The sequence below is a fragment of the Puma concolor genome, chromosome B1 (assembly GCF_028749965.1).
Source record: "Puma concolor isolate L17-30 chromosome B1, mPumCon1.1.hap2, whole genome shotgun sequence".
NCBI lineage: Eukaryota > Metazoa > Chordata > Mammalia > Carnivora > Felidae > Puma > Puma concolor.
This window is the reverse complement of record NC_141670.1, coordinates 17,622,899-17,641,147: the sequence shown is the minus strand read 5'-3', so window position 1 is coordinate 17,641,147 and position 18,249 is coordinate 17,622,899. Positions and strand designations below refer to the sequence as shown.

Here is an 18,249-nt window from a genome sequence, read left to right as displayed (position 1 = left end):
TCTTGAGCTGGGCCAAAGGCACAACACGGAACCCGGTGCCTTCTTAGACAAGTGGAAGGCTGGCACAGGCCCTTGCCTGTCCCTTGGGAGTAGACGATTAGTACCTTCCTGTAGGATTGTCATGCAGATGAAACGTCATGCCGTCATGCCGATTAAATGAGTTTATTCACAGAAAGTGCTTAGAACAATGCCTGGCGCCTGGGAAGCACGTGGCAAGTGATGGTTAGGATTCAGTTGATATTGTTGCTGCTTCCATGATTGCCTCAACCCATGAAAGGACAATTAGGGAAGCAGATCTTTATTTACCTTCGGCACCTGCTGAAACTGGCCAGGTCCTGTATGGCAGGGGCACACCCAAGGGGAAGGCCCTTAAATGGAACACTTGATTATTTTTGCAATTGATTTCACGGAGAGATCTCAAAGAAAGCTTTTTCTTATAACACACGGTATACGATTGAATAAAGGTAGCACATACAGAGGTCACTGCATCAAATTCAAAACAAACTTTTCTCTGTACAACCAGGAAAGAATATTTCGGGGCTGGTGGCATTTAAGTGCCCAATGAGTGTGTGGCTGGAAGCTGGTGGAGGAAGTTGTAGGGAAGGAAAGATCGGGAGAAAGAACACGGATGTAAATTTGGGGAAGGCGGAATCATATGATTTGTGGTGGCATCTTTTCGATAGGGCAACGCCATCAAAAATTTCCAATTTTTGATAGGGCAACGCCATCACATGCTGTTCATTCACCATTCTAAAATTTCCAAGCAAGTCATTTGTGAATTCTAAGTTCGATTCTGCTGTCTTCTCAAAATAATTTTGTTCATCAAACCACGTATTCCAATGTTTACTAAATCTGAGTTCAGACACTTCATTGCTCAGGAGATCGCCATTTTCTCAGCCAGGCTTTCCTACCCTGATATGAAATACCTTTCCATACTGCTTGCTAATCCCTAACATGCCATTAATTGAAGCGAGAACCTTCCATTTCACAGTTAGGCCCCGTGCGTGATATTCAAGCGCTCAGATGCCCTTTGACTTTAAAACTCAAATTAAATTATGCACTGCTGGGTTCAGATTGTTTCTAGGAACCAGCAGTGGAAAGAACAGGAGCGCTGGGGCTAATAGATGACCGAGGAGGGAAAAATGCAACAGAGGAGGGGTAATGGGTGATCAAAAAATAAGAAGAAGAAAGACTAAGGGGCCCGAAGAAAGTGTTCAGTCGTCAAGGGGGCCCAAACATTAGACCCGGACAGGAGAGTTGGCTGAATAGGAGCGAGAAGGTGCTTAAGGTATAAAACCAGGATTAAGTTAGGTTTGTGCATAAATAATTATCTGCTTGTCCATCCTCTAGGGACAGAGTGGGTAAAAGACGGAGGAGGTCCACCAGTTCCGCAGGGAGAGGGCAATTCTGTCCTGAGAGCAGATCTTGCTGGCAATCAGTCCACAAGGGTCAACAGAAATGAGGCTTCTGAACCCCCTTCCTTAAGCCAACCGCCTGAGCCAATTCCACAGCCTCCCCTGAGTGGGTGACTAATAGAAATTGATTTATTTTGAGGCGATTCTCTGCCCTAGTCAAGTATAAACTTACTGCTGCAAAAGACAAGTGGGGCTTGCTGCTGCTTGTTCTTCCAGAATCAGCAAGAACACGGGATTTACCTACATTCTCCCCCCTCCCCCCACGCCGTACTCCACCTCATTAACTAAAGCAAACTGCATTCAGCCTCTCACGAATGTTGGAACCACTTGGCAGGCAGTCCAGCATTAGTATGTATGACACGAGGAGTTTCTTCTGTCAATATGTTTTAGAGTGCCAGTTAATATCCAGTCAATGTTCAATTAATGTTTTTTTTTTTTTAATTTTTTTTTTCAACGTTTTATTTATTTTTGGGACAGAGAGAGACAGAGCATGAACGGGGGAGGGGCAGAGAGAGAGGGAGACACAGAATCGGAAACAGGCTCCAGGCTCCGAGCCGTCAGCCCAGAGCCTGACGCGGGGCTCGGACTCACGGACCGCGAGATCGTGACCTGGCTGAAGTCGGACGCTTAACCGACTGCGCCACCCAGGCGCCCCTCAATTAATGTTTTGATACTGATCCCAAGAATATGTGTGATTTTTGATGTTTTCAGACTCTTCATAGCTAGTTTCTTCACTCCATAAAAGTTACACATTTTTTAAAAAAATTTAATTCCAGTGTAGTTAACATACTGTGTGTCAGGTGTACAATATAGTGATTCAACAATTCCATACAACACCCAGTACTCATTACGACAAGTGCCCTCCCCAATCCCCATCACCTATTTCACCCATGCCCCCTCCCCACCTCCCCTCTGGTAACCATCCGTTTGTTCCCTGTAGTTAAGAGTCTGCTCTTTGGGGACACCTGGGTGGCTCAGTTGTCAAACGTCTGACTCTTGATTTCGGCTCAGATCATGATCAGGGTCATGGGATCAAGTCCTGAGTTGAGCTCCACACTGAGCATGGAGTCTGCTTAAGATTCTCTCTCTCTCTCTCTCTCTCTCTGTCCCTTCACCCCTCCCCACCACTGTGCGTGCACATGTGCTCTCTCTAAAATTAAAAAAAAAAGTCTGCTTTTTGGTTTGACACTCTCTTTTTGTTTGTTTTGTTTCTTAATTCCACATAGGAATGAAATCATATAGTATTTGTCTTTCTCTGATTTATCTTGCTTAGTATGATATTCTCTAGCTCCATCCACATTGTTGCAAATAGCAAGATTTCATTCTTTTTTATGGCTAAATATTTCAATATATATATATATATATATATACACACACACCACTTTCTCTTTATTCACTCATCCATCGATGGACACTTCGGCTGCTTCCATAATTTGGCCACTATAAATAATGTTGCCATAAACATAGGCACGCATACGTCCCTTTGAATTCGTGTTTTTATTTCCTTTGGGCAAATATCCAGTAATGCAATGCCTGGATTGTAGGGTAGTTCTATTTTTAATTTTTGGAGGAACCTCCATTCCGTCTTCCACAGTGGCCGCACCAGCTTGCATTCCCAAAATGCACGAGGGTTCCTTTTTCTCCACATCCTCACCAACACCTATTGTTTCCTCCCATAAAAATTTAATGTCGGTGTGTTGGGCAATGAAACTTATCTTCTTATCAATAAGCAACATCCAAACCTTAGTTGTCACTTCCTTCACAACAGAAAATAAAATGAATGGTCCCTCTAAAGCACCTGTATAGTACAGAAGCCATACCCCAGCCTACAGACCTGGAGTTGAAGCAGAACAGGAAAATGACCACAGGTCTGAGCCAGCATCACAGGAGAGAAGACTGAAGCAAAAGTCTAGGTCAGGCCTCAGGGCCATGGACAGGGCCTTTGAAAGACAAGGGGTGAGCCTTTGGCAAACAAACTGAATCTCCATTAGGAAGAAGTATCGCTTAATGAGCAGTGATACCTTAAACTCAAACTTTCACCAAGTTTCACCAGAACTCACCAAGATCTGTCAAGAGGTTATTATGTCTCCAGTTTTACATTTGAATAAACTGGGGGCCGGTGGATGGAGTGATTTCCTTAAAGTCACACAGCCCATAAGTGCCAGAAAAAAGATCTGAGCTTAGTTAGGCCAGACTGGTGGAAAAGTTAGGCTTTTCCCACCATGCTGTGTTGCTCAAATTTGGCTTCTCTGGTGATTAAATTCAGCTTCCATTCACAGATATTCCATTTCTATGTTCATCACCCCACATTTTATGATATTTATCAAGCTTAGGAAACGTGCACACGGATTGCATGGAAATGTTTCTTTTAAAGAGGCTGTTGTAGATCAAAAAGGTCTGTAACGTTTCCCTTGTTTGTTGACAGACTATACATAGATCCTCATCGATTTGCAAATGTAATGCCATGTTCTAGAAACAATATGCAAATAGCATAATTCTTTTGGTTTTCCATCTTGTCGCCTTTATCCTTTAGCCCTATTCTGAAGTGTTCCTCTAGAACAGAACCAGGTGAGGGCCAGGCTCATGACGACGAGCCGACCACAGGAGTATCTTCTGTGACACACTCATTGGGTTGGTCATGTCTTCTAGCATCCCTCTCCCAGTGGCTCTAGGAGGCTGAGCTGGGAGAGTGAGCAGGTTCTTCAGATGAGGAAGCAGCACCCAGCCCTCTTTTTCAAGCAGCGAGCTTGCAGAGCCTTGGTGACCGGGTTAGAGAATTTAAACCTCAGCAATGCAGGCTTTTACTGCTTTTAAAAACACTGTGCCCATCTGTTGGCCTCATGCACAGGCAGCTGCATTAGGGCCTGAGTATCAACATTCTTAATGTCAAGGGGTTGTACAATTTTGCTTTTGTGACAAGAAGTCTTCAGGGCCATAATTAACAGAGTAGGGAATTTCAACCCAAATATTATAACTTCTTTAAAACTATGCCATCTGCTAGCCTTATGTCCTCCATTGAGCTAGAGTCCTTGAAAACAGCAGGAATAAAAAAAAAATCACAAAACTTAATTTGTATTGCAGTAAGGTTTATTTCTGGGGGTGGGGTGGGTGCAGGATGGTGAGGAAGGAGGGGTGGGCATTGTTCACAATTTACAAAGGAAGCAAGCAGCGCTGTTGTAATTGGGCTTTCATTCTGTTTTAAAATTGTTTCATTTTTCTCAGTAGAAGTAGGGTTATAGGTTGGGAGAACAGGATTTAATGTGATACAATTAGCAAAGTTATGCTTTTGTTATTTCTGTATCCTTCTTCTCTTTCTCCCCTCTTCATCTCTTTCCAGCCTTCCCTCAGGTTTGCAACTGTGTTTTCCATATGTCATATAGTAAGGTGGATAAGCCTCACACTGATAACTTCTTGTGACCAAGGTGGGAGAAAGTTCCAGTAAAATGTCAAAAGCATAGAATCTAGCTATGTTACATGGGTATCCTTCCAGCCTTTTTTTCCATATATCTAGCTTTTTTCTTTCTTCCAGAATTGAGATCATACCAGAAGCATTTTTTAAGTTTATTTATTTATTTTGAGAGAGAGAGAGAACTAGGGGGGAGGGCAGAGGGAGGGGGGGACAGAGGATCTGAAATGGGTTCTGTGCTGACAGCAGAGAGCCCAATGCAGGGCTTGATCTCATGAACCATGGGATCACAGCCTGAACCGAAGTGGGACGCTTACTGGACTGAGCCACACAGACACCCCTACCGGAAGCATTTATTAAACCCCTATACCAGCAACTAAGAAATCAAAGATGCATAAGACATAGTCTCAGCCCCAGTGATAAACCAATTAATCGTTAAACAGATCCTTTCAACCTAGGGTGACAATGCTACAATTTAGGAGGGCCCAGGTTACCGTAAATGAAAGAACCATTGAGCCCAGGATAAACAATTCAAGAAAGACTTCCCAGAAGAAGTATCACCTGAACTAAAATTTGGAGTGGGTGTGGTGACAAAGGGTCAAGAGGGCATTCCAGATCAAAGGAAGAAGTTGGTCCTAGTGTAAGGGCGAATTGACAGTTATTCAGCATTGCTAGAGCAGGAAAGGCCAAGCTGAAGGCTCCAAGACCCAGTGGAGGCCAGGTCTAGAAAGCTGTGCTAGAGAGCTTAGATTTAATCTTTTAGAAAACAAAAGCATTTTATGGCATCACGTTGCCATTTTGAGAGATGACACCAGGAGCGGAATATGAAGTTTGGATTTGAGAGAGGACACGCCCGAGTCTGGGAGACCAGTCAGGAGATGAGAATTAATCCAAGTGGGCAGGAAATAAAGAGAAAGGAATGGAGTCCAGACCATTTGGTGGCTGAATGGACTTAGTGATTATTGTTTGTATGTAAAAGTTGCAAGGGAAAGTGTTATCTCTAGATTACCACCATGAGTGGGGTGATCATGATCTAATTCCTTTAGACAAAGCAGGACATGGAGTTCGTCTTGATTCAGGGAGGTGAGGCAAAACTGAGTTCACTTCTCTAGATTTCATATTTAAGGTATAATATACACAAGGCCAGAAAAAATGCAGCTTAAGTTCAAAAGAGGGTGAGGGGGCACCTGGGTGGCTCAGTTGGTTCAGCATCTGGGTCTTAGTTTTGGCTCAGGTCAAGATCTCACAGTTCATAGGCTTGAGCCCCGCTTGGAATTCTCTCTCCCTTTCTCTCTGCCCCTCCCTGGCTCTCTCACTCTCTCTCAAAACAAATAAATAAAATTTCAAAAAAAAAAAAAAAAAGAGGGAGAGGGATAGAGATGCAGATGTAGAGTCTATCTGCACGTAAGTGAAAACCTTGACAGTGGGGGAAACGATCCAGAGTGTAGAGTGAGAAGAATTAGACAGCAAGCCCTGAGCTCATGCTCCAGAAGCCTCCACAGGGTCAAATATTGTGGTCAACATGTTGAAGGGTCTCACTAAACACCTGTTTAGTCGTACATCAAAACATACCTGCACTCAAAGTACAATAGACAACTTATAAGTCACCCTGGGGTGCCTGGGTGGCTCAGTCGGTTGAGCATCTGATTCTTGATTTCGGCTCAGGTCATGATCTCACAGTTTAGTGAGTTTGAGCCCCACATTGGGCTCTTTGCTGGCAGTGCAGAGCCTGCTTGACATTCTCTCTCCCTCTCTCCCTCTCTCTCTGCTCCTCCCCTGCTCATGCTGTCTCTGTCTCTCTCAAAAATAAATAAACTTTAAAAGTTTTTTACAAAGTAGTACGTTACCCTTTCCTAAGAGGTTACTCCTAGTGTTGACTACTTGAACAAATCCTTTCTTGAATAAATCTTTATTAAGCACTACAAGGAAGGTAACAGTTCAAGACACTGGGTGATGGTATGGATGCAATGGTTATAAAAATATTGAAATATCTCTGTAGCAGACAGCATATAGCAGCAGTTTTCAGCTAGGGTGATTTTCCTCGCGGGAGACGTTTGACAATATCTGGAGATATTTCCAGTTGTCACAACTGAGGGGGAAGTCATAAGGGGACCTGGGGCATAGAACCAGAGATGCAGTTACACCTTCCACAATGCATAGCACGGCTCCCAACGACAAAGAATTAGTAGTTCCAAAATGTCAAGAGTTGAGACCCCTGGCATGTAATCACTGTTACGAGCTCCCTGAAGGCTTTGCATCCTTCCTCTGCCTCTCCCTTGGCTCTCCTCTCTTCCTACCTTCTCAGGATCCAGCAACTGAAGGGCTCACATCTGCCCTTAAAGGAGCCTGCAGGACTTTGTTCAGCTTTATGGCTCGGGTCTCTTCTGATTGGTCCATGTCCTAGTCTTATCAGTTGTTAAATATTCGGAATATTTTATAAATATTTATAAAATACTCATCAATAAGTTTACTAATTCATCTCAATGATGATATTGACTGAAATTACTTCCTTTAAGAAAGATCCGGCCTTCTACCAAATACTATATATCACCAGAAAAATAAAGATTTGATGCACCAAGCAATTTGTGAGGAGCTGAGAAAACATAAATTAGCGGTATGTAATGGCCCAAGACAAAAATAATAATACAATTATTGCTAACACAGAGGACAATCTGGAAAAAACTTTGAGAAGTTTAAGAGGAAATGACCTGGGCCTCTTTGGTTTATCCCAAAGTATATTAAAGACTAGAGATGTGAACAATGTTAAAAAAAAAAAAAAAAAGATATTTTTAACAGAGCAGGTGATAACAGGAAAGAAATTTCCTTCAACAGTTGTTGAGCCAATAATATTCCACCCTTCAACATTTATATAAATTGCATTAAACGTCAGTTACAAATACTATTTGGATGAGCAGTGCATTTTTAAATACATTTTGATATAAACACTTAAAAAATGAAATATCCCAAAGAAATTACATAGCAAAGGAAGTCTGTTGTTTCTTTCAAAACATCTTCACATATTGACATGGTTAGTTGCTAAAGATAAACATAAATTATTAATCAGCCACCTACAGTGTTGCTTCCTGTTCTGTGCTACTGGGAATTCATAACCGAATTATGCTTATTAAAATGCACTGTAAATTAGAAAAACGGTTTTGTAAAGGCTTACAATTTCCATGGTCATACAACTTAAGACAGAGTAACATGCCTGTCAATTTAACAGCCCTCAAAGTTCCCCTCCATTTCGCCAGAGCCTACAGAGCTACATGGGTGGCACTAGCATGAAAGAGGTTGCCCCCAAAGAATATCGGATTTTTTTTAGCCAACGTCAGCGTTGTAACTATACACGGTTCACATAACGGATAAGTGAGGGCCGCCTTCAGAATGTACGCCTTTTGTTACGTTATTTTCAGCAGGAAGACACCATCACCAAAAAATGAGGTCTGACCATCTTCCACGTTAGATTTCAGCCAATGCTTGCCTGAAAGTGTCATTCGAGAATTGACATGAAAAATGAAATGAGGAGCACCTGGCTGGCTCACTCGGTTAGGTGTCCGACTCTTGACTTTGGCTCACGTCATGATCTCATAGCTTGTGGGTTCGAGCCCCGCTTTGGGCTCTGTGCGGACAGCCCAGAGCCTGGAGCCTGCTTCAGATTCTGTGTCTCACTCTCTCCCTCTGCCTCTCCTCCGCTCGTACTCTGTCTCTTTCTCTCAAAAATAAATAAAACATTAAAAACTGTGTTTAGAAATCAAATGAAATAACAACCAAAGTGTTTTAAAAAAAAAAAAGTAAGGTAAAAGGGGCATCTGGGTGGCTCAGTTGGTTAAGTGTCCGACTCTTGATTTCGGCTCAGGTCAGGATCTCGCAGTTCCTGGGTTTGAGCCCCACATCAGGCTCTGTGCTGACAGTGTAGAGCCTGCTTGGGATTCTCTCCCTCTCTCTCTCTCAAAATGAATACTTTTTTTTTTTTTTTTTTTTTTAAGCATCAGATACAAAGTTTTAAACAGCCTCTTTTCGTTGGGGCTCATCCACACGGCACTGGATGCGGGTGAGGTGGGGACTTTCTCAAGGTCAGAGACTCTCTGTGTTTCTTTTACTCTTCATGTCCCTGAGAGGAGCCCCCGTGACAGGTGCTCCGTGCACACTTGGGGCCACTGTGGCTGCTGTGTGACAGCTGCCTTGAGAGTAATCATCTCTGGTAATCGGTTCATTCAGCTGGTCACTTATAATTTTTTTTCAAAGTAACAGTCAATGTTCACCTGTCAACGTTAGCAGAAACCAAAAAAAAAAAAAAAAAAAGTGAAAAACAGATATCTTTACTCTGAATGTCATTGAGGAAATCAAATCTTTCCAACAGTGCCAGTTTGGTTTGGCACAAGAGAAACCCTTACGATAATAACACGATTTATGGCCACCTGAACCTCCCCCCCTTTCCAAAGGCTGAAATGGCCTTGGATTTGGCAGCCTTTTTCCTCGAGAAGCCAATCTTCATGTTAGCTTTAATTCCGTGTTCACTCACTGAGTCCTGTATTATATGCAAGGCTCTGTTGAGTACCACAAGTGGTTTGGCGTTTTGAACTTTCTCGTGGATGTCGGGATGTTGATCACAGGGCCGCAATGCATTGTGGGTGGTCTAAAGGACTAACGGCCCTGGAAATCAGGCAGGTAACACCAGGCTCTATCCCAGGGTGCCTGGATAAGAGCTGATTCCACTCCTGTCCAGGCAGTTCCTGAACCACACTAAAGGTTCAGATGCACTTCGAGCAAAGGAGTCTGTAGTAAATGCTCACTAAATACTTGTTAAATAAATGAATTTCACCTTTTTTTAATTAAAAAAAATTTTTTTTTATTTGAGAGAGAGAGAGCGGGCAAGTCGGGAGAGAGGGTCAGAGGGAGAGAAAAAGAGAATCCCAGGCAGGTTCTACGTGCAGCATGAGTGGGCTCAATTCCACGATGCTGGGATCATGACGTGAGCTGAGTCAGGCACTCAACCGTCTGAGCCACCCCGGTGCCCCAGAATTTCATCCTTTTAAATTTAGAGAACTTTCACTTATTTTATAAGACACCTTAGACTTAATGCATACTATTGATTCACTTAATTCCCTTGAAATTTTAAGAAATTTACCCACATGCACGCACATACCCCCCCACACAAATCCAGGTGGAAAAGAATCTATTTTGTAGAAATGCTCTTGTTGGACCTCACAAATGATGGTTTCTATTGAGATGCAAAATTTTCATAATGGTTAGAGAAATCCAATTTCTCTAACGTTTCCGAGCTTCAAAAGACTTCAAATGTCTAAATCCTTTGAGTCTCAACTACTAAAAATGAACACTACCACACACAAAAAGTCAATGACTGGATATTTCTATGAGAGTGAAAATTGGAGCTCACCTAAACTTTCATCGTTCGACACCTATTGAGAATCTGCTTCGTCAGATTTTTATTCCCGTTAATTCTGTTTCTTCATCTGTCTGGTGCAAATAATAAAACTACCCTGTGTCATAAGTTAGTTGTTAGGAGTAAATGAAACAGCGCATGCAAAGGAATGAGTGCATTTGTATTCACAAATTGAATTTGAAAGCGGGAAGGACCCCAGACTTCTTTGGTTTAGAAATGAGAAAATTAAGCCTCAGAGAGGGTGAAGTGAAGAAAGTCACACAGCTTGTCAGGGGACGATCCAGAATCAAACCTGGATCTCAAGACATCCAGTCCAGTACTATTTCCATAGAATTACACTACACTCTGAGCTAAACTAACTCTGAAATAATTAATAGTAAATGTTGTGTCATAAAACCCCCCATAAAGTTCTTCCCTCGAGCTAGCCACTCAACAACAACAACAGCAACAACAAAATGTATCCTATTTTGGATTGTAATTCAAGCCTCAACAGTGACTAATTTGATTTATTTTCCGGATTAGTTCCCATAGATGCTTTTCCAAATGCTTTTTCTACAGGCTTTCTCATGGAAATAGGAGCTAAATATGAACACTCATTAATCTTTTTCTTCTATCTGAGAAGAAATTTTAATAGAACTGCCAGCTATCACATCAGGCATCCTGAGTTCTTCCGCATTGTCTTCCCATCACTGAGATGGCGAGTCCTTGAGAATAACCTGCTGACCCACTCTGGGAGAGCTGTCACAGGAAGCAGTGGGGCTGGGGTTGGGGGTGGCAGGGAGGCGGAAGCTGTTTCAGCTTCTCTACACTTGCCTCTCCTTTCTTCCAAGGTCCTCTCTACCTAAATGATTCCCAAAGCTGGCCGACTCATCGGAACCGACTGGGGAGCTTGTATGTTTGTTTAAAAAGAACTTGTTCATGTATTTTAATTTTTTAGCCTTTTATCATAGACATTGTCAAACAAACCCAAAAGTCGAGATAACGGTATAATGAATGCCACGTATTCCCACCTTGCTCCAACAAACCAGCCACCCTCTGTCCATATTTTCTCATCTATTCTTACCCAAATTTTTGCCCTCTTCTGGATTTTTTAAAAGCCAACTGCGCTCACCACATCATCTCATGCACGGAGACACTATATATAGCGAACAGGAAAGGACTTAAAAAAAACAACGACAACCATAATCCCAATGTCATGCTCATACTCGACAAATTAGTGGTGAATCCATACTGTCATCTAACACCCAGTGTGTGTTCAGTTTTCCCAGGTTTTCTTTCAGGTGTGTTTTTAGGCTGGTTTGTTTGAATCAAAATCCAAACAAGACCCCAAAAATGTATTTGGCTGACCTGTTTTCTAAACCTCTTTAAAGAGGTACCGTCTCCCTTGCCCACTTTCATTCTCTAGCCTTTGCTTATTACCGCCTAGATCCATTATTCAATGAAAAGGTGCAAGATGAACATCCTCAAATTCTATTGTTCCTTCTGCATCTTATTTAGTTGTTGATTAATTAATTAATTCACTCATTCGTTGTCAGTTCCGCTGAGATAGAATTGACATACCACTCTGAACACATCTGAAGTGACATGCGGATATCGCAAAATGATCGCCACAGTAAGTTTAGTCGAAACTCATTACCTCGTATATTCGTACATTTTTTTTCCCCTTGTGATGAGAACTTAGAGGGTCTACCCGCTCAGCAGCCTTCAAGTGTACCACATAGCGGCGTTAACTGTGGTCATGATGTTGTACCTTCTATCCCCGGTACTTCTTTATCTCAGAGCTGACGCTCTACATTTTGACCACCTTCACCCAATTCCGCCACCCCCATCCCTGCCTCCGGTGAGCGCAACTAATTTTTTGGAGTATCCCTATTAACTTGGGCATTTTTGTATTATATATTCGATGTGTCGCAATCCATTGCACTGGCCCTTTTTGCTGCTGAAATGACCACGTCTTCGGCCAGCAGGCGTTCTCAAGCTGGCACTTGTGTCCTTTTGACAAGACCCAAGGTTGGCAGCTTCCTTACTTTCTGACACAAGATGCGCCAGAATCGTGTTCTTGACTGCCTGCCCTGTAGACCTGGCATAGCAGAGCCGGTTCATATGCCTCCCAGGATGTGCTTGGCCTTGGATTTTTGGCTTGGCGCTACTGAAGAACCTCCAACAGGCCAGGCTGGCATCCAGGCACGGAGAGGCTCCGGTTAGGACAGGCTACGTCCTAACTCCCTCTGTGGGCGCACCGCCTCCACCGCTCCCAGTATTCCAAGTCACCCATGGCACAGCCCCATAGCTCTTCATCGTACGCCTCAGGCTGCGTGCCTCCGCCCTCCCACCTGCACTTTTTACGTCATCACCAAAGTGCACCTGCTCAAGGCTGCAGGCTGTAGATGGTGGTGCCATAACTTCCCTACCGTGGCTCTGTCTCCCAGGCTGCCTGAAGGGCTCAGTAAGAGAACCAGGCACTCAGGCCAACTCTGACCAACGCAAGAAGGGAGAAGGGAAGGAGTTGGCAAATTCTTTACCCTTCCTTCCCATTGACATTGTCCCAACACGCAGTAGTTCCATATGGCCTCTCAGAAGATGTCCCGCGTGGCTAGGCAACCAGCTGTGTTTTCTAGTAGAACTGCAGCTAACTGGTGATCCGCTATCTTGGATTTGCTTCCCTCCTTTTCTCCTTCTTTTCTGTTTGATTTTTCTTCTTGCTCCCTGGGGTTGTAACACTCACACACACACACACACACACACACACACACACATCAATGAAGAGTTAGTGAGCGTGTAAGTTTTAGTGATAAAAATATATTAAGATTTTAATAAATGCTAGCAAAACGCTGTCAACTAAGAACACACAGAGGTCTTTGAAAGAAAACCTGTAAGAGGTTATCATTACAACAATTTCAGTTTGAAAGATCCCAGCTGCCAAATCAATGTTCTCCATACCGTGTACCTTGCAGTTCCATATCCTGCACCTTGAATAGGAGTTATGGTACATACTTTGGGCAAAAGGCATATACAGCCACGGAACACAAAATACTCTTAGCACAGCTACAAGGAAATCTTTTACAAATGCCAACTTGTAAATAAAACTCAAAATCGAGGGCTCAGTAGGGTTCATTGTGTAACCGGCTTGCTCTTCTGACAGACCCATGGAAGTTTTTAATACTTGTGCAAATCAATTTTTATATAATGTGATCACTTTTTGTATTTCTTGGTTTGCTTTGTCTTTAGCGCCTGCTTCCTGCTTTATACGATAGATAACATGGACAATATCTAGCAGCGAGGAGCAAATCCAGAAGAGAAACGCTCAGGTGGTAGAGGTTTGGGGGATTGTGGCCCTTGAATATAATAATAATTGTAAAAAAGTTTAAAAAGTAAAGGAATAAAAATAAAGATCCTCTGCTTTCCACCTGAAAAAATTCAGGTTTGGTAGGATCTGAGGTGGGGCCGGGAAGACTATGCTTCCCCAAAGCTCTCCAGATTATTCTGATGAGCTATATATTGAAGGCAACACTATACCCTTGCCTTCCTCCTGAAGGGAAGGGTAGGAGTGGGTGAAGTTTGGACAGACTCACACCCACCCCAGTTATTCTCTTTCCTTGTCTTCGCTTAAAACAAAAGGAGGGGAGGGGCGCCTGGGTGGCGCAGTCGGTTAAGCGTCCGACTTCAGCCAGGTCACGATCTCGCGGTCCGTGGGTTCGAGCCCCGCATCAGGCTCTGGGCTGATGGCTCAGAGCCTGGAGCCTGCTTCCGATTCTGTGTCTCCCTCTCTCTCTGCCCCTCCCCCGTTCATGCTGTGTCTCTCTCTGTCCCAAAAATAAATAAATGTTGAAAAAAAAAAATTTAAAAAAAAAAAAAAACAAAAGGAGGGGAAATTGGGGTTCACGTGTAATCTCTCAAAGCCTATCCAAGCTTTTCTACTGAATTCAAATCAAATCAAATTGTCCAACCAAGGAAGTGAAACAGCACTCTAGAAACAGAAAGTAACTGGTATTGCACACCATTAACACCACACGGCTCGATATCTGTCCGTGTTTAACACACCAGGCCAATCCGCAAGGTGTCTGTACTGCTTATTTCTATTGCTTTGGTTTTATTAAAATCTGAGACTCTCAAAATCCCAGCCTCACTCATCTGCCACACGCCGAAAGCTCCTGGACATAATGAGTCGTCAATGAAACGGTATTAAGGGAGGCTCTTTTCTTTAACAGGTATGTTTATCGTGCTAGAACAACTCGGACCGCGAAGGAACACAGGTAGAAGGGCACATCCACTAGCTTTGTACCCATCTTCTACCTTTGTCAAATCTTGACATCTAGTCCTATTTTTCTTTTTAAGAAACGGAACTTTTAGATACAGAAGCTTTCTATTCTCTACTCATCAATCTCATTCTCTTCACTCTTGTGTGAGATGTAACACTTTTCTGAGTTTAGAATTTATTATTCTAGTCACATTTTAATAGTTTCACTACATATATATCCGTAAGGAATATAGAACAGTATTTGGTGTTTTCTGAAGTTTCTATAAATTATATTATGCTGTACATAGTCTTTTGCAGCGAGGTTTTTTTTCAACCTTGTTTTGAAGATTTATATATTCACATCGGTGGCGATTGCTCACTCCATTTAACTTTTATTCCACCCTCTGAATATTTTACAATTTATTTATTCTTTTTAATGAATACTTAGATCGTTTCCAAATGTTGCTATTTAAACAATGCAACAGGGAACTGATACGCATTGGTCAGCTTTTGCTGGGATAACAAACAACCCCCAAATCTCAGAGGCTTACAACACAAAACATTTCTTTTTCTGTCCACGGGACGGTGGTTCGGCTACAGCTCCATCCTAAGACTGGGGCGGGAGAGAACAGAGCGAAGGAGGAGGAAAAAAAGGGGCGGGCTTCTCTCTTCTCTCTGAGCATGCGCACTCCCTTTCCTGCCCTCCCAGCCAAAGCATGAGCAGCCTCTGCACCTCCAGGGAACGTGTTATAAATGCAGATTCTCAGGCCCCAGCCCAGACCTACTGAATCAGAAGCTCTGAGAGTGGAGTCCAGCAATCTGTGTTTCAACAAGCGCATGGTGGCTCCGATGCCTGATAAAGTTTGAGAACCACCCGCACCAAAGAATAAAGGACTAACAACCGTAAGTAACATCCTAGGGTAAGTTCTCTTTAATGTCCTTAAGGGAAGTGAATGGATAGATATTTACTAAACAGTGGGATTCTTTTTACATTACAGGTCACATTATAAAGTATTGAAATTGTATAAACTAGGAAACATGAAGAGAAACCAAGAGATGCTACACTATTTATCAACATATTTATAAATAATCTTGATGGATGTGATTACTGTGTGTATTGCTGTTGATTTATGGGAAGATTCTACTTTGATTTATGCTTTTGTTTTATTACAACTGACCTTTGTGTGATCCCATTTTGTGAGGGAGTTCTTTGATCAGACTACTACAATATTGGTCTCTAAATGAATACTTCTACGGGAGTTCATTTTCTGGCTAATTTGCATCCAAATGGCCCTATCTGAAACACTGATAACAGGGCTAAAGATAGTTTAAAGACCCAAATCTTTGGAAGAAAGCGTATTAGAGTTCAGCATGAAGAGTTGTATTATGCTAGGAGATAAAATTTCCTATATAACAATTTCCTAATCTATGCCTTTTAAAGATATAAAACAGACTTTTAGGTTATTGCTCAAATAAGTAGAATTTGAATACACTTTACAACAGCTAATAGATAACAAATGTATCTTAAAAGGGAGAAAGTGGAAACCTGTATTTGAGGACATGCTACATTTCAGACTTTTTCAGGTACTTACACGTGATACTTCAATAATCTGTTGGCTAAATATTATCACGTATCTGTTCAGATAAGAAAACTAGGGCTCTGAGCTGTGAAGTAACTCATCCCACGTCTGACTACAAATCTCATGCTCTTTCCCCTGTATCACTTGTATACTTCAACAAAACGATATTTCCATGAAGGTTCAATGCATTATTACTGGGTAGATGCATTGAAAAAGGCGTCTGTGCACTTGGAAAGTGCAGTATAAATTTAGCCAACTAAGGGGTCAAAATCTGAGCCTAAAATAAAGTTAACTGGTCGGTAGTTTCACAGAATGCATAAAAACATTTACCACTTTTTGAAGTGGGTATTTCAAATTAGCTATCTACATTTGGCTATGCAATCTTATCCAAAAATGAATTAATGCAGCCTGCCAAGATACTGATCACAATGGCACAGTTTGTTACGAAAAAGTTGCCTAATGAAAACAGCCAAGGATTCGTGGCCGCTCTCCTGGATGCTGTGTCTGCCTTGTTCCTTCTCAAGAAGTATCAGAATCAGAGCCACTGTGTCCTCTTGTACGCAGCCTGTCTGGGGCAGCACAAGTGAAGGTAAAACTCAGCCATCGAAACGCTGCAGTGTTCCTAAGACTCTTGCTTTCCCATAGCTGATTGTGAAACTGAAGTTTGACAGAATAAAGGGTTGAAATAAAATGCAATACCAAATAGGAGTTGTCTGTACAGTAGAATTAAAAAACCAACTTTTCATCCATTTCAGAAGAACGTTAAACTTTTTTTTTTTAATTTTTAAATGTTTATTTATCTTTAAGAGAGAGAGAGAGAGAGAACATGGGCAGGGGAGGGGCAGAGAGGGAGACACAGCATCCAAAGCATCCAGGCTCCCCCTGTCAGCACAGAGCCCGATGCAGGGCTTGAACCCACAAACCGTGAGATCATGACCTGAGCTGAAGTCGGACACTCAACTGACTGAGCCACCCAGGTGCCCCAGAAGAACATTAAACTTAACAGAGAAAGAGTTTAGGGCATCCTGAAGATTTTCAGAAATGAGTTTACTTGAATTGGAAGGCTAAGGTCTACCAAGAAGTTAGCCCTCTTCGAAGAAGCACTTACTGTATTTAAAACATGCACTGAAATAAAAACACTATTCAAAAATTATTATTCAACAGGAAGTTTCTGGTGCTAAAGGTAGTCGAGAATACATTCCCATTACTAAACCTGTCTAAAATGCATACACATTGTCTAAAGGCAAATTATATACATTTTTTACTTAAACAGGACATCTCAGAACTAATGTTGTCTCTTCACAGTGAAAATAAACAAACCAAAGAAGACAAATGTACAAGTCCAAAAAAGAAAAATCAAAAACCAAACAGAGGTAAGCCAGTTACTTTGGCCTCTGTAGTCAAGGTACTCAATTCATTTCCAGAATCTTTCGTTTCACATCCGAGCAATATGATCTCAGGGAGTCAGTGCCAAATGAAGCACAATGGAAACGCGCTTTATGGCTGACTGTTTCATCAAAATGCACTTTGCCTCAGAGAATCATTAAGAGACATGATTCAGGAGGCTTTCCAAAAAAATTAATAGTAATAATCAGGACGTGTTAAAAATGAAGAACTAGTAACTTCTGTCAAACTAAACATTGAACAATGAGCTTTTTGTTGGGTTTTCTGTACAGGTGCCCTGCCCTGTGCAGTAGACGTTAAATATTGACCCCCTGGAGATCTTCCATCTCCCAGCATCCTGGGAGCTGACCAGGTGTGGTAGTGGTGGCGATCTTGGAATATTAGGCTATCGATGATTTACGAGGTCATGACAAAACTCTAGTTTTTCATGGGATCATTTTTAGTCATTATCTAAGACGGATAGGGCATCAGAGAACCATTCCTTAAGCTCTCATAACGTCCTCCCGAGCACAACGATGTCACCCACTTACACCGTTGGCTTGTCACAATGCACTGAAAGGTAGATGTGGTGGCGGAGATCCCATGAAGCCCCCTCTCCGATGGTAAATCCTGCCGGAAGATTAGAAGCATTTTTCTCCCCACTGTCACGGCTTCAGGTTGGGGCATAGCCAACCCATAAAATTAACACGGTGAACGTCCAATAAGCTATGGAGCCGGAGCGGCTACACCCTGGCCTGCCTCTGCCCTGGTATCGCAACTGACGAGAGTCATTATCGCAGGCTGAAATTTGTCTCGCTTTGTTT

The 18,249-nt window shown here is 42.4% G+C and overlaps 1 long non-coding RNA gene across 1 annotated transcript in view; it reads left to right on the top strand.

Annotated features, from left to right (window-relative positions):
• LOC147581492 (uncharacterized) overlaps positions 1 to 17,415 on the top strand; it is a 124,332-nt gene extending 106,917 nt beyond the window's left edge. The window contains exons 3-5 of the long non-coding RNA XR_015249679.1: positions 14,434 to 14,478; positions 15,172 to 15,382; positions 17,348 to 17,415. This is a non-coding gene — a long non-coding RNA (uncharacterized LOC147581492). The remainder of the gene's footprint in view (positions 1 to 14,433; positions 14,479 to 15,171; positions 15,383 to 17,347) is intronic.
• Positions 17,416 to 18,249: the final 834 nt, after the last annotated feature.